Here is a 15768-nt window from a genome sequence, read left to right on the forward strand (position 1 = left end):
TATAAGTTTACTTATCCACTGTAACCATTTTTTAGTTTTTTTTTCATTTTCAAATAGATTGGAAATAATTTGTGTGACAACTTTTCAACTCAGCGGCTTCTTCAAGACTGACTCGTTTTAATGTTTTCCGTACTGATGGAATCAGTCATAGATCTGAATGTAGTTTCCTTTTTTTCAAATACTTATGCTATTGATTCAAAAAATAGTATTAGATTTGATTGGTTTTTCATTCTAAATAAATATAAATTTCATTCAAATTATTAATTGTTATAATCAATGCATATAGAAACTAATATTATTTATTTTATGCAAATCACGGCATTTGAAGAACACAATACACTGACCCTCGTGCATTTGCGTTCGTGCGTGTACGCCAGCCCAATATTAAATTTTTGGATGATTTAGAGCAAAATTCATTCATTTTTTTTAAAATGAAAATTTAAAAAACCTAATCAATAAGAATGCTTTAATAATTGGTATATACCTTATTCTTTATAACATAAGTAAGTTCCTTAGGCATGTTTAAGAGAGATTCATGAAGAATTTTTAGCTCAATCTGCTCCCTCTACCAAAATTTCAGCCCGATCCGTGCTATAGAGCCGGAGCTAATTAACTTAGAAAATTGGAAAGTTTTCTTTTTAATTATAGCACCCCTAGCTATAGTTTTACGAACTTATGATGTTAAAAGGAGATCGGCATTTCACGAAAGTTTACCAAAACGCCCTCATTGATCAAATTATGACAGTTAGAAACGGAGCTATAACCATTTAAAGAAAAATAATTTGACTCTAGCCCGGGACGTCTTGCGTTTTTTTTTAGTCGAAGCTCTAAGGCCCAGTTATAACATACTGAAATTTGAGCGTGATCGATGCCATAGAGACCAAACTATTGAGAAAACAAAAAAGAGGGTTTTTACGAAAATGTGAAATTAGTTGCAAATGACATGTTGTTTCATTTGGCTAAAGTTTAAGTTTAAATAATAAAATGAAATTATTTTTACATATTGTATTCGATTAGAATAAGTAGTTATTCACTTAAAACGTATTGACATTTATGATGAAAGGAATTTAATTTTCACCCTAATTTTAATGAATAATTTTTCAAATTATGACGACTGCAGTAAATGTTAAAACCACTGTTATTTATATTTAACGACAAAAACCATTCTATCAAATATTTACTCAAAGTTATTTCATTTTTACATTTAAATGAAATGCATATTTTATACAGAAAAGTTTCTCGCAATTCAATTTAATACCTGGTCATTTAATGTTTAGATAGAAAAAAATCATTTGAAATAAAATTTTGAAACAATTGTTTAAAAAGTCTTTTTCATTTGAAATAAATACAGATAATATTAAGATGTATACAAAAATGTCAATATTAAATTTTACCCATTAAATAAATGCTTGTTGCATTTGATTTCATAAAACAGTACTTTTAAATCAAAAGTAAAATTTTATTTTTGACAACACAACGTTGCACATTTAATATAAATGTGTAGTTTTTCATTTTCAATGTATAATTGTTATTTTTACCATATATTATCTTTGATTCAAAAGCTGAGGTATTTATTTCAAATATTTAAACATTCGCGCTAAAAGAAAAATTATTTATTCTCCGTATGAATGCAAAAATATTTGAAATTATTGTGATTACTTTCAAAATCAAAACTATTTCGTTTGTATTGAAAGAAAAGTCAATTGATTCGAATATTTACCCAGAATTTTTAACATTAAATGCAAAATATTCTATTTAAATAAATTCCATTTTTCTCGGTGTACGTTTACATATATATGAAGAATGAATGACGGTATTTAAATATATTTGTGAAATACCTCCTATAATGAGGGACTCTTCCATTTATGCCTTCATCTGGAATTCTTTTTATTTTTATTTCTTTTTTTTCTGTTCAGTTATAGGTTGAGCAAATAAAATATTTTTGTTAATGCTGACGAGAAGACAAAAAGTAACCTGCAGCGTTGAACTTGTATAATAAATTTCATATATTTTTTAATGAAATGCCTTTTCTCTCTTTCTCTCCCTCTTGCAACGCCATTAAATTCGTCTCTGAGTTGATATTTTACTCTAGACTACATATATTAATTTTAATACTAATACATGGCAATAAATTTAAATTGAAACAAGCCTAACAAGTCCAAGAAAAACGTCTTGTACAACAATTTCATGAAAACGAAAAATACTTGTTTCTTCTTTTAACTACTTCAGGTCTTTCTTCATTTTGCAGGGCACAGTACTTTTAAGTCATTCATAAGGTTATGGAGGTTTTACAATATTTTTAATATTAATGATTTCAAGGATTTGCTAAAAACGTTTTAGTTCTTCTATGAGTCTAAAGTTATATTTTTTCTGTTCCAACTCTACAGAGAGAACTGTATAGGGGCAAGTGGGACACCTTTGAAGTGGGGCAGCTTTGAAATTGGGCATTTTCTTCTATTTTTAAAGGAAGCTGGATATTATTATGAGTATGATATAATTTAGCGCAGCAAATCAACAGCGAATCTAAATTACATTACGATAAGGCTCAACTCTACACTGAGAAAAAAGAGGGTGCGATTAACTTTTTTTCCTCAGAACTTTAACACTTTTTAGGTGTAAAAATATATCAAAATTTTTTAATGTTAATTTTACACCTTTTTAAGGGTAAAATTAACATGAAAAAGGGTAACTTTAACCCCTAATACACCTAAAAAGGGTAATATTTACATCGATTTTGGATCAATACTGCAGGGTAAAATTAAAATTACCGGAATGCTATTTTAACTTTTTCGTATTTCTCTCAAGTGTCAAAGCTGTCCCATTTCAAAGTCGCCCTACTTTATTCTATAGTCCCACGATTTTTTCACCCTCGAAAATTTCCACTTTCCATCCCACGGTGACCACTTTTCTTAACATAATCTTCACGTTTTAGATGATCTCTGAGAAATGATGTCACGCTGTTTGTCCATCCGTCCGCCTGTCTATCCCATCGTTCCCACGCCTAGAGGCTTAATGATTAGTGATAGAGACTTTTGAGTTTCTAGGGACCCCCTATAAGTCGACCCTGGAAACATCAATATGTCCCTCAGTTTCCTTCATCAAGGGCCTTCTTCTCTAAAACCATGTTTTATTGGGATTGCTCGAAAACGTTTTGTGCATTTTTATTTAATTTTAGGATATGTTTCAGAGATTAACCAGACGGACATTTCGGCCATAAACAAAAATACCGTTGAATCATTCCTAATAATTATTCCTAATAACAGTTTTTCAAGGTCAAAGGTTGAAAAAGCTCTGGAGAGCATTTTTCAAGTTAATGGTAACATGTTTGGGTTCATTGAAAAGGTCCTGAAATTCCTGACAAGCCTGAATTGATTACAATCGGTTATGGACCGGATCACTTTTCGTTTATTATTAACAAGCAATGTTATTTTTTATTTATTCAAGGATGGAGTTGTAAGTTCCAAGTCCTGTGAAGTGCTCTGCATTTCACTTGATTTTAATACTATTAACCCTTTCAGGACGAGATGGTAAAAAATCAGAGGTCAGAAAAATCACTTTTTCTAACTTTTTGGAGAAAAGCATAACTTTAGAAGATCGTAAGAAACATTTCATTTTTGGGTCACCGGTGACCCAATCGTCCTTAAAGGGTTAATGCTGAATGTTCTCTGCGTAATTTAAGGGAATTCAAACTTGGAACGCTAGCAGCACAGTACGAGCGCTCTACCCTCTACCGCGTAAATCATTGCTTGGGTTTACCCCTTAAGAATGTAAGTATCTGGCGACAAACTTCACCTTGTAATTGCTTTCCTCTGTGCTATTCATGTGCAACTATTTTATATATATGCTTACACACATACACACAATTATATATAATTTGTTATGTATCATTTTGTAAACCTTAGGTGGTATATACATCGAGTAAGGATTGTAACATGCGTCACAATTACAACTGCAATGGGTTTTTATATAAAAGAATGACTTGTCGCATGAGGTTGTGACTTCACAAAAAAAAAGCAAAGAATCGACTAACATTTTGTTGAAGAAATTCACTTGAGAAACAAGTGAAGCAAGGAAAAATCCACAAGTGGAGAAAGACATTGCGAAGAATTGTAATGTTGTTGTTTTTAATGAATATAATGATGATGGTTTACAAGGGGAATGGAGAAGAGACTATGGAGAAAGAAAGAGGGAGCAAACAGAAAAGGCAAAAAGAGGCAGAGGGAAGGAACATAAAAAGATGAACAACGCGGCATAAATGCAGATTACAGAGCACGAAGCTTTTCGATAATTATCTCTTATGGGCTTACAAAAGTCTTTTTTACTCATTAAAATAATTCTTCGTTTTTACTGTATCTTCATCACGGGAATAACTTGGAAAATTATTTAGTATATTTGTACATGGAAACATTGGGAAGTGCTATACACTACTAATGTGATAATTATTTTTATCACTGTATGAAAAAGTTTCTAAAAAGTTTTATGAGGCTTAGACTACTTCTATGTGTAAATATTCTTTATATTCTTAAACCATAAATGTTTTTTTATACCCTATCATCATTCTATAGCAAAACTAAATAGAAGTAAGAGTGAAAAATATTTAAATATATTATTAAATGTAGCACTTCATTGATTAAAGTGGCATTTTCAGATTTTTTATTTTTCGATTATTGCAGAATTAGATAAAGAATTTTGTACACCTTCAGAATTCGGTTTTGTGCCAAAAACTTTGGACTCAAGATAGAGTTGTATAAAATAAAATTATTTAAATTTGACTATGAAAACAACGTGAAATTAAGGGTATAGTGGCACTTTAGAAATAAAAACGGAAACATAAACATTTTAAAATCGAAAATTGTGTTAAATTTAAGTATTTTAAACTTTCTTCTACATCATAAACCACACCTAAAAAGTTTTACTTGCTTTTATCTAACAAAACACTCAGATCCAGATGCTAAAAGTGCTACTCAAATTGCGGAAAAGCGAAATCTTGTTTCACAATATTTATTTTAATAAATAATGTAGTTTGGTAACATGATACGAATAATTTAATTGCGATTTGCAAACGGTTCATGAAATTTTCCAATTTTTTCAAACTTATCCAGGAATCAAAGACCTGCCCCCCAATTCCGATGTCCGTCACGAAATTTATCCAGATTTTTCGGAATGGTGGTTGTGTGTGTGAAGCCACTTCAGCTCATATTTTGTGCATTTTTGAGCAAATTATTCACATTTAAACACAGAAACACCTTTCACAAGATGAAAATTGTTGTGATTTGATTTACTAAAACATTAAATTCGCGAAAAACTAGAGAAAAATCCGTAAAATTCAACGCTTGTTCAATGAGTCTGTCATTTCTCAATCATGCCATTGCTCTCGCTCGCACTCTCTCATTCACTCTTTATTTGCGGGATATTTTCAAAATCATTTCCGTTAGATGCACAATTTTATCAAATCACTCAAATTTTAATTTCTTTGTTACAAGTTTGATCCAAGGCAACAAAATATTTTTTTTAAATGATTTTTCCATATGAATTTATTAATGCTTTGGGTGTTTATTTAACAATCTCGTTATTACTGTAACACCTAAAGTGTTTTTTTTCTAAAACACAATGCAATAAAATTAAATCCTTTCTCGTGAGACGGAAGTAGATGATTACTTCTGTGGTCCTTTTGGTGTTTCATGAACATATATTCTTCAAAGACATTTATGGAGGAGTACCACTTTAAATTTCTGAGATATGTTCAGGTGAAAATTCTCAAGAAATGAATTGACTTGTTTGTTTAAACTCATATTATTATATTAATAACTATTCATTGCAGGACATTGGTGTCCAGAATCTAGGAATGATTTGCAAAGGTGAATTCAAGGAAAAATTCCCTAGAACAAACAATTTCCTTATCACTTAATTTTCCTATGTTTTCCTCGATTTTCCCTATAAATCCTTGAATATATTTCAAACTTACGAATAAAGCTGTATGGGACAACTTGTGTCCTTCACGTGAATATTTTCTTGAAGAAAAAGCTAGGATCACTGAATATTATAGGATCAAGAAGGACACTGTTAACAATATGGTAAAATATGAACAAAAAAAAAACGTCTTAAAATATGAATATGATCCTAAATTATTTGAAGCACGTTTTCGGTCAAGGAAATGGATGTAAAAATATATTCACAGTGATGACCTTTGTACTGTCTTATATAAGAAATGATGCAGGTTGTATGAGAGAATAAAAGAGAAGATTGTACAGATATCATCACCGTGTTATATATTCCTAAATTATTTGATTAGAATTTCTTTGAACACCTTAACTTTTTAGTATTTATGATCTTCAGTGACTTTGCTCTTTTTTCGTAAAGAAAATAAGTAATCCTGCGCAATCCTTTTCGTGGATTCGAATGGTATTCAGGTATTCATGAGGAAAATGAAGAAAATTATAGAAAAAGACATGGCAAATCGTCCCGGCTTTGCGGAGTGCTCGAACTCACGGAAAAGAGCTATCCGTGTATCATCTTTTCGCATGCTTTTTGGGTACATACCGCATTACTACCGATTAAATTAATTGATAAATTAAAAAATAAACCATTCAAAAATAAGACACTGCTTAAGAAAGTAGGTTTTAAAATATCTTAGCATGAGTAACAAGCATACGAACAAATTAAAAAGTAATATACGCGAAAAAAATCCTAATTTAAGCAAATCGATTGAAAATAGGCCGTCCAAAGTGATTATAAACATTCATATTTGAAAATTCGATATCGAAATGGTTTTTGAACACAGGTGTCCCATAAGTATAAGAAATTAAAAATTAAAATATAAGAAAGTGGTTGGTTCTAGGGCAGTCTTCTTTGAATTGTCTTCCACGAACCGTTTCTGTACACCAACATCCTATTAAGTACCATTATTGAGGTAACATGAACTTAATAAAAATAATTCTACCCATTTCTTGAGAATTTTCACATTAAAATATCTTAGAATTTTGACGTCCGAATCATATAACCATATTACACAAATGAGTACCTTCGTGAGATATGTTCAGGAGGCACCAAGAAACCCCAAAGTGTTCATCGATAATCATTTCAATTTTTCATCGTGGACAGTGTTATTTATAATTATAAATCATAGTATAAATTAAATATAAAACAATTTTAACAAATATTTTTTGTGCACTAAACCGCGAAATTTTCACATAAAATGCATTTATTTTTCCAATTCGCGACCTCCAGGAGCTCGCGAGATAAAATTCGCGGGATATTCATAATAACAGCAATTATTCCGCTTTTTATGCACTACTACACATGCCATCCCGCTGAGAACGCCACACTCTTTATCCGTGTCCACTCATACAGAGTGAAGACTCTGCGTATGATGTGTATTTCTATTTCGCAAAATCGAGAAAATTTTGGCGGGATAGCAATGTGACGGCGTCAGAATTGCATCACTGTTTATATATGAATCCAAACTTGTTTTACCAATCTTACTTGAATCCACTTGATTACTTGATTACTTGAATCCAATCTTTTAGACAATCTCTAAAACGTATCCTAAATATGAAATTTTTTTTAGGTTCGGGATATGGTTTTAGGGGTTTTAGTAACGATCAGTTTATGGGCCCATCTACGTCAAACCTAAGTCGCTATCACTAACCGTTTGGCCTTTAGCCATTTTAACGGTTGTGTGTAGTATAAACAACATTATGATTGCTATTCTCTCAATCACTGAGAAAAAAAAGAGGGTGTGTTAACTTTTTTTCCTCATAACTTTAACACTTTTTAGGTGTAAAAATATATCAACATTTTTTAATGTTAATTTTACACCTTTTTAAGTGTAAAATTAAAATGAAAAAGGGTAACCTTAACCCTTAATACACCTAAAAAGCATAATATTTACACTGTTTTCGGATAAATAATGCAGGGTAAAATTAACATTTCCGGAATGTTATTTTAACTTTTTCAGATTTCTCTCAGTGATATAATCTAAAATCGAAAGTTTTATAGGGCTCTTAAAGATTAAAATTTCATGTTTTAAAGTCCAATTTTCTTTTTTTATTACTTTAAACCCAGAACTGAAACAAAGCGGTTCAGAGATACATATTTTATGAATAAAGCAACTAACAGATAATTGTAAAAAGTAATATATTATATTTAATTTTAGAAAGAAAAACATTATAGTGTATGCTGTGGCTCAGTTCTTCTGTCAATGCCTCGGAGGCATGGAATCTTTAAAAAGGAAATAACCAATAATCATAAATACATTTTCAAAGAGAACAGTGATAACTTGTTGATTTAATAATGATAATTTTTCCGAGATGTTAATTAAGAAAAATATGTCAGGAAGGAAATTATATCTTTAACTCACGTCACTTTTTCACATAATGTGAAACATAGATTTTTTTTTTATAACATTTCATATATGCCAAATCATGTTCATTCTCTTTCTTTGTAATATTTACTTTCATCTCTCGCAAACCAAATTATTTTTGATCAATGGGGAGCGGCATAATAGAATTGGTGAAGAGATAAATTTAAAATTTTAACATTTATCGCTCATTTTCGATTCTAAATCTGTCACTCTATGAGTGCCGTTCGTTGCTTGAATTGGGAATTGCCTTTGAGTCATCAAACAGGCGCCACTTTTACAAAGAAAACCACATAGACTAAAGAATTTGTAAATATAGAAAGTGTATCAGAAGAGTTTTATACTATTCCCGACTCCTCATCGCAATGGATAAAATTATTAAAAGTACTCAATAATATAACACCGTACAAATTTATACGGAAAGTTTTCTTTATTAGAGGTAGGGCGCCTCCAAAGCAGTTTTTTTTTTATAAATTCTTATTGTGAATACAAAGCTTCATTTAATCAACAATATTTCCCAGACGCTTCGTTTCGGTCTTTCTTTTAAAACTCTTTGATTCATAATCAATTCATGAGATGCTACAAGATTACTTAAAGTAGTCACATAATCGTTGTTTCATTATTGATCGATTTCGATAAGAATTTGTTAAAGGAGAAGTCTAATAAAACAGAAATGAAGATTAAATATAAATAAAGAGAAAAATATAGGGAAATCGAAACATGGAACGCCAATGCAAGAAGCTAATTAAGAACAAACAATAATAAATACCTTGTGAATTGAGACACAACCATATCTGGGAAGATACTATTAATATCATTTTTAATCCGTTTAATCATATTGCAAGTCACGCTGAGATTGGATTTCATATTATGACAGTCAAAAGAATTTATATAGGCTTGACTAATCAGTTTTTTTAATTAGGATATTGCACTGTAATTTATTTTGTATTGAGATATAATGGAAATATCAGGTAGGTACAAAAATTGAGAGTAAAGCTGAATATTTAGAACATGTCTGTACTAAACGACATTGTTAAAATTACGAAATTGCATCAAATTATATGGAAACTTGTAAGAAAGGCAAATGATTATGCTAATTTGGACAGTTTCATATTTTTACTAAATTTGTCATCGTAATTTTAGTACAAAAACCTCTACGATAATTGGTTATCAGATATTCTGGTGACAGCTGTAAAAAACACGAGAAAGTCAAAAAATCACTTCTCTCATAAGGTTTTACTTGTCATTTTCGGTCCCAATCAGCCAAATATCACTCTGAGAGTGTACGTGCTGTACTAATCAAACACTGATTCAAATGGAAAATTTTGAACTGTATTCTTGAGTTTTTTGCTTTTCATTTTTGAATATGATACATGTGTCATCGATCTGGTATCAAAAAGTAAATCTGTCATTAATTTCAGTTTTAGTACTTGAGCTTTAGTACTACATAAATGCAATAAATTTTCGCTTAGTGTCGTGAAGTAGAAACATTTTTGTCTCTCCTGATTGCACTCGCTCTCATGTGTTAGGAGTTTCTTTTTTAATATCTATACACGATTTGCCGTGAATAACAATGCCGCGTACTAAAATGGTTTTAGTACAGATCGTGAAATATGGAGTACTGGAAAGGGTATAAGAAAAATAAATATTTTATTTATTAGCTATAGAAATATTGAAATAAAAACAGTAAATATATTTAAATGTCAGAACCTCCAAAACAGCCATGTGCTAAAAATATTTCGTTACGGTATAGTGCTAGCATTTTCTTTTAATTATTCTTATTTGAATGCAATAAGTCGCAGAGGCAGTAAATTCCTACCTGAGTAAATTGCAGAATTCATTAAATACGAATGACATACCCAATGTATTTTATTGTGTAATAAAACATAACAGTTCTGTACTAAAATGCATTATTTATTACTCATAGTGTTGAAATTTGTAAGATAAATTCTTTAAGGCAAGTCTAATGATTATAAAAGCCACATTTAAAGTCAGATAAGACGAAGTAGTGTATTGTAAATATTTTTAATTAATAAAACTGTCTTTGGGATTTTTGATATAGGTAAGAAGTCAATATTATTTCAGACTTTATAACCATTGAATGTGTAAAATATTCAAGAATACTTTATAGTAAACTTATGACAGAGCATTGTCGAATATAATTCCAATAATATTGCCTAACATCATGCAGCTATAAATTTATTTTAAAGAGTTTTAGTCACTTGTGTGTAAAGTGTAACCAGGCATGAACTCAGATTCCCAATCCAAAAACTGTAATATTAGTTAGGAGCGATCTTGTTGAAGGCAAAAACATATCAATAAAGAGCCAAATGGTAAAGAGATAAGATTACATTGCATATGAGTCAATTGGCGCCGCAAATTGATAAATACGTCCCTGACGATGGCACTCTATTTGCTGTGGCTGTTGCAGAGTCCAACTTAACATGCGGCATACAAATAAAATACATACAATTCGCGATTGTGTCGCGCCAATTGCTGCAATTCTGTCGTCGTCGTCTGGACGGGGTGGCGTCAATTTAGTTGCTTTTACAATTTTTATTACACTCTAGAAAATGATGTCATCGCGTGCTGACCATGTTGCTAAAAATCAACCGTCGAGACGCATCAATATGGGGCGGCCTATTGACTGTCGACATTATGCTAATTAATCTTGTTAGAGTTCATAAAATAATTTTCCGAAATTTTGTGTACAGAGTAAGAGGAAAAGGTGAGGAAAAATCTCGTGCATGATGGAACAAAGGTAAGTGATGCGCTTCGAGAGTTATTTATTCTCACACAAATAGAAAAAAAAATGTATGGAAGAAGTGTGTAAATAACCATCTACCATCTTACCTATTTAAATATTGATGAAAGTAGTTAGCATTGTGTTACCATTTCGAAAATTTTTTGAAACTAGATGATGAAGACACACTAGAAGAAATTCCAATAAATTGATGGCAATATGAGAGTCACGATGGAGAGGCCACTTACAATGGGGGACAAACAAGAAAGTACAAAGTGGAATTTATGCTTCTGTTACATTAAATAAAAACCGTTTCGTGGCCTTTTCTGACACTTCTCGCACCTTATACCCATTCACAACAAACTTGGTGTCTTCCCCATTCAAGAGTCAGTAAACTCCATATTGGATGGGTATCTTATATGATGCTGAGAGTTGCATTCAGAAGTAAATAAGTCTTGATACTCCGTTTTTAGCTTAGACGCCCGGCAAGGAGTGTCGGATTGCAAGGCCTAAAACGGAACTTCCACTCTCTGCAAACTGTCGCCGAGACCACTCACGCGACTTCCTATCCGGTTACATAATGTCTCATATGCACTATAAGATTTCTTTTATGCAATGCGTGTGGTATTCTCACCAGACTCAGATGGAATCTTTGTTATAATTAAACTGTCAGACCTCCCCTAACCATGTCTCCACGTTTATCGTTAATTTTTCAATTTTCACCATTACTCACATTTAAGTGACGTTAATTTCAATAGAAGATCTTACTTACGGGTGGCACAGCATAAAATTTCATGCGAGAAAATTACATTTAAATTGGCAAATAGAAATAGGCAGCACCATTTATTTTATCAAACTATATTTTTTTTATTTCTTGTTATTTTTTTTTTCGAAGAAAGCGTTATTAGGGTGGAATGAACACCTCTTCGACAGGGAACCCCTAGTGACACTTTTGTCAAAATGTTGAATTTTTTTTAATGTATCTAATAAAATGTAAGTAATATGTCGCTTTTTCATTAATCTATGTTTTTCCTTAAGAATAAGTGTTCAAATTTCGTATTCCAAATGGTACAGAGTAGGGTGTCAATAAGTGTTACTTTCACCCTACCATTTCTTTGATAAATATATTATCTGAAAAATATTCATTTTATTTTATATTCTATTAATTCGTTTGATTTTAAATTTGTCTTATTGTATTTATTCTTTGTAAATTCTAATGAATGATATTGACGATATCGCACCGTGGAGATTTTATTGACATTTAGAGAATTTTCCGATTTTACGATGTCTACATAACGTCATACAGTAGAACCCCGCTATAGGCCATCGCTCTATAGACCACAATTTATCGACCGTTGATTTCAAAACACTGATTTTAAGTTAGGTTATGTTTTTTAGTACGCGACATGCAATGTTGTCATAATTATTTTAATATTTTTGGCAAACTTAATTGAGTAGTTGTGATAATTGTGATCCATAATGAAGAGAGCGAGGACAAGTACCACAATCGCAAAGAAAGTGGAAGCCGTCGAGTAACTTCAATACTAAAAGTCGTTGATAATTTTAAAAAATGACATGGACTATAGTGCGACCCAAGTGTCAAATCTAGAACCAAATATGGCCTATAGCGAGGCTCCACTGTATAGAACTAAATTATTTATCTTTTAAGTGTAAAAGCAACGTGAAATAACTCAAGAAATTTGTAGGTTTGCAGCTGCAATTTAATTCTTCAATAGTGTCTTGGCTAAATCCTATTGGAACAAAATTCCCTTGATGATCGAAGAATTTAAACTCAATTTCGAATTTTCAAATTAGATTTTCACGAAATGTTGAGAAAATTTCTGGAATATCACACTAAAAAGTTGTTTAAAGAGTTACTCAATAATTATGAGGGAAATTATAATAAAGTAGCAACCAAGTTGACACTCTAGACATTTCGAATTTCGAACACGAAGTACTTCGACTGCCATACGAATGAAACGAGAAGTAAAAAGATTTGTTCTTTAACTTGCCAAACTAATCTACGGATATTTTAAACTCCAGCTTAATTTTCAATAAATAAAAAAAAACAAATTTTGGATTTATCTTAAAAGAAATCTTAATTTTATTATAAATAATGGGTTGGTGGAAAAATAAAGATTATGTTTTGACTGAAATTGCTGACTTATAGGGGGTCCCTATAGTCCCTATATGAATTTATTGGCATTTGGCATCTAGAACTGACAAAATACATGCATAGAAAATCAATTCCTAAACGCAAAGAATCATAAAATAATCTCTTGAAGGTTTATAGCCGACGACTTATTGAGTTCAAGCAATAAAATCTAGGTTCAAGACAGATTGATAACAATTATTTTCATTTTTTTATTTTTTATTCTTCTATTAAAAAAATACTGTTACTTGACGATTGAGGGAAATGTATCATAATGTCAGAGAATGAATTTTTAAACATACAACTTCTTTAATTTCTCTTTTTCAAGATTCTTAACTTTATTTCACCGTAATCAACATTTTGAGCAAGTTTCCATGACGAGTTGCATGCCATCTGTAGCTATAGTTTTTTTCCCCAGATCATTCTTGAATTCGCCGATCAGTTGAATGATCAATTGACGGGTACATAAGACTTCTGGTTGTTCCTCAAACACTGTCGCAGTAAATTGTGATGTTTCTCAATCAATGAAAGTGCAAAAAAAAGTCTTATGTGATTAACACACGCGCTTCAATCCGGTTTCATTTTCGTGATTGAAATTCATTGAATCTTACTTTAAAACTCTTTAATGAATTGCGCATGCAACATAATTATGGTGGTTGGTAGCGTCTCATTGTGGAGAGTAACATGAGTTTGTCATGTCACAAACTCAATGTTATTGGACAAAATTACTTGTATATATATCAATATAAAAATGCTTACGTAGTCCAAAGTGAAATTCTGTGACATTGAGACAGTTTTTTTTTTGTAATTTGTTGGAGAGCTCTCAATGGCTTTCCAATTATTGTAATGTTTGTATTTAGCGGATGGTATTATGTTTTTTTTTAAAGAATAATAGGGAGGAGAGAGGCAGTTCACAAACAGAAATGATTTTAGAAAATAATATAGTTTTAGAGAAATTTGTTCTTATCTGGGATTTTTGTTAGTTTAGATAGAAGTTGTCAAAGAAGAGCGGTGTGAAACTGCATCGCTATACCCTAGACAGACTTATAACTAATGTAACTTATGTTCTGGTTAAGCTAAGAGACGGCCTAATGTAATTATAATCAAAATAATGATTAGATTAACTTCCAATAAATTTCCAAGCCGTTTCACGGCTTAATCCTTTAAGGACGAGTGGGACACTGGTTCAAAAAAAAAAACACTTCCATTGACTATAGAAAGTTATTTTGTCCACTAAATAGTTCGAAAAATTAGTTTTTATTTTTGGAACACCGGTGTGTCCCAGTTCTCCTTAAAGAGTTAGGCCGAGAAATGGTTTAATTAGTGGGAAACTAATGGGATGATAGCCTTATCATTATTTAGACAGACAGTTTAGTCAAAAACTGATGGAAATGTAATCTAATCACTATTTTGGTTATAATTACATTAAATCGTCTTTTGGCTGATGTCATAAGTGTGTCCAGCGCAAATGTCTGTCTAGGACATTACAGCTTAAGTCGAGAGACGACTTAGTGGGAAACTGATGGGGGTATAGTCTAATCAATACTTTGATTATTAATTACGTTAAGCCATCTCTCGGCTTAACCCTTTAACGACGAGACACTTTTTACAGAATGAAAATCAACAATAAGAATTAAACTGAGAAACATAATCATTGATAAGTATTACGTCTGACCCTGGAAAGTCCAACAGAGTCTGATTCGGTGTATTTTGTGCTTCTATGAACGATAGGGACAAAAATAGCCCAAAAATTTAAATAATTTTTCTAACAATACCAATAAATAATGTTTTTCGGTATAATGAAAAGCATTACGTATGAGTATTGTAGCTTTTATTGCCAAAAGGGTTTTGCTTAAAAAAAATTGGAAATATGAAAAATAAATAAAATCAATTACGAATTTAAGAATTTAAAAAATCGCCGTTTTTGAGCTTAAAAATTTAATACATAGCAAATAGCTACAGATTTGCAAAAAATATTCTAGATTCCTTGAACCTTCTACTTTACAATTATGTACAGACATAAGAAAAAAAAATAAGTTAAGGTAGTCAGGAAAAATTATTTTCTTTATGGGACACCGATGGCGGTGTTCCAATCGTCCTTAAAGGGTTAAGCCGTAGGTGCATCCAGCACATCAGTCCATTTAACAATAATTCAATTATTATTTATATTATAGAAAAAAAATTGGGCTACACAGTTAATTAAACAATACTAATAAATACTTTATGCAATATAAAATAAAATAATTGTATGTAAAATTACAAAATAAAACCTCTAAAATTATAATTTTAATCAATTTTATGGAGTTTCTTTAATCTATCTGTCTTATACATGAAACAAGAACTTATGCTCTAGACAAACTTACGTCTTAAGCCGTGAGACAGCTTAACGTAATTATAATTCTCACCAATTTACCACTGACTAACCCGTTTCTCAGCTTAAGCCGATAGAGGTTATTAGTCAAAAACTAATGAAAATTACTCTGATATTATTTTGATTATAATTATGTTGAGGCG

At 31.1% G+C, this 15768-nt stretch overlaps 1 protein-coding gene across 1 annotated transcript in view; it reads right to left on the bottom strand.

Annotated features, from left to right (window-relative positions):
• The window catches only part of LOC129804117 (uncharacterized), a 62674-nt gene that overhangs the window by 37659 nt on the left and 9247 nt on the right, over positions 1-15768 (bottom strand). The gene's annotated exons all lie outside the window — the stretch shown is intronic.

Source organism: Phlebotomus papatasi, chromosome 2 (assembly GCF_024763615.1).
Source record: "Phlebotomus papatasi isolate M1 chromosome 2, Ppap_2.1, whole genome shotgun sequence".
NCBI lineage: Eukaryota > Metazoa > Arthropoda > Insecta > Diptera > Psychodidae > Phlebotomus > Phlebotomus papatasi.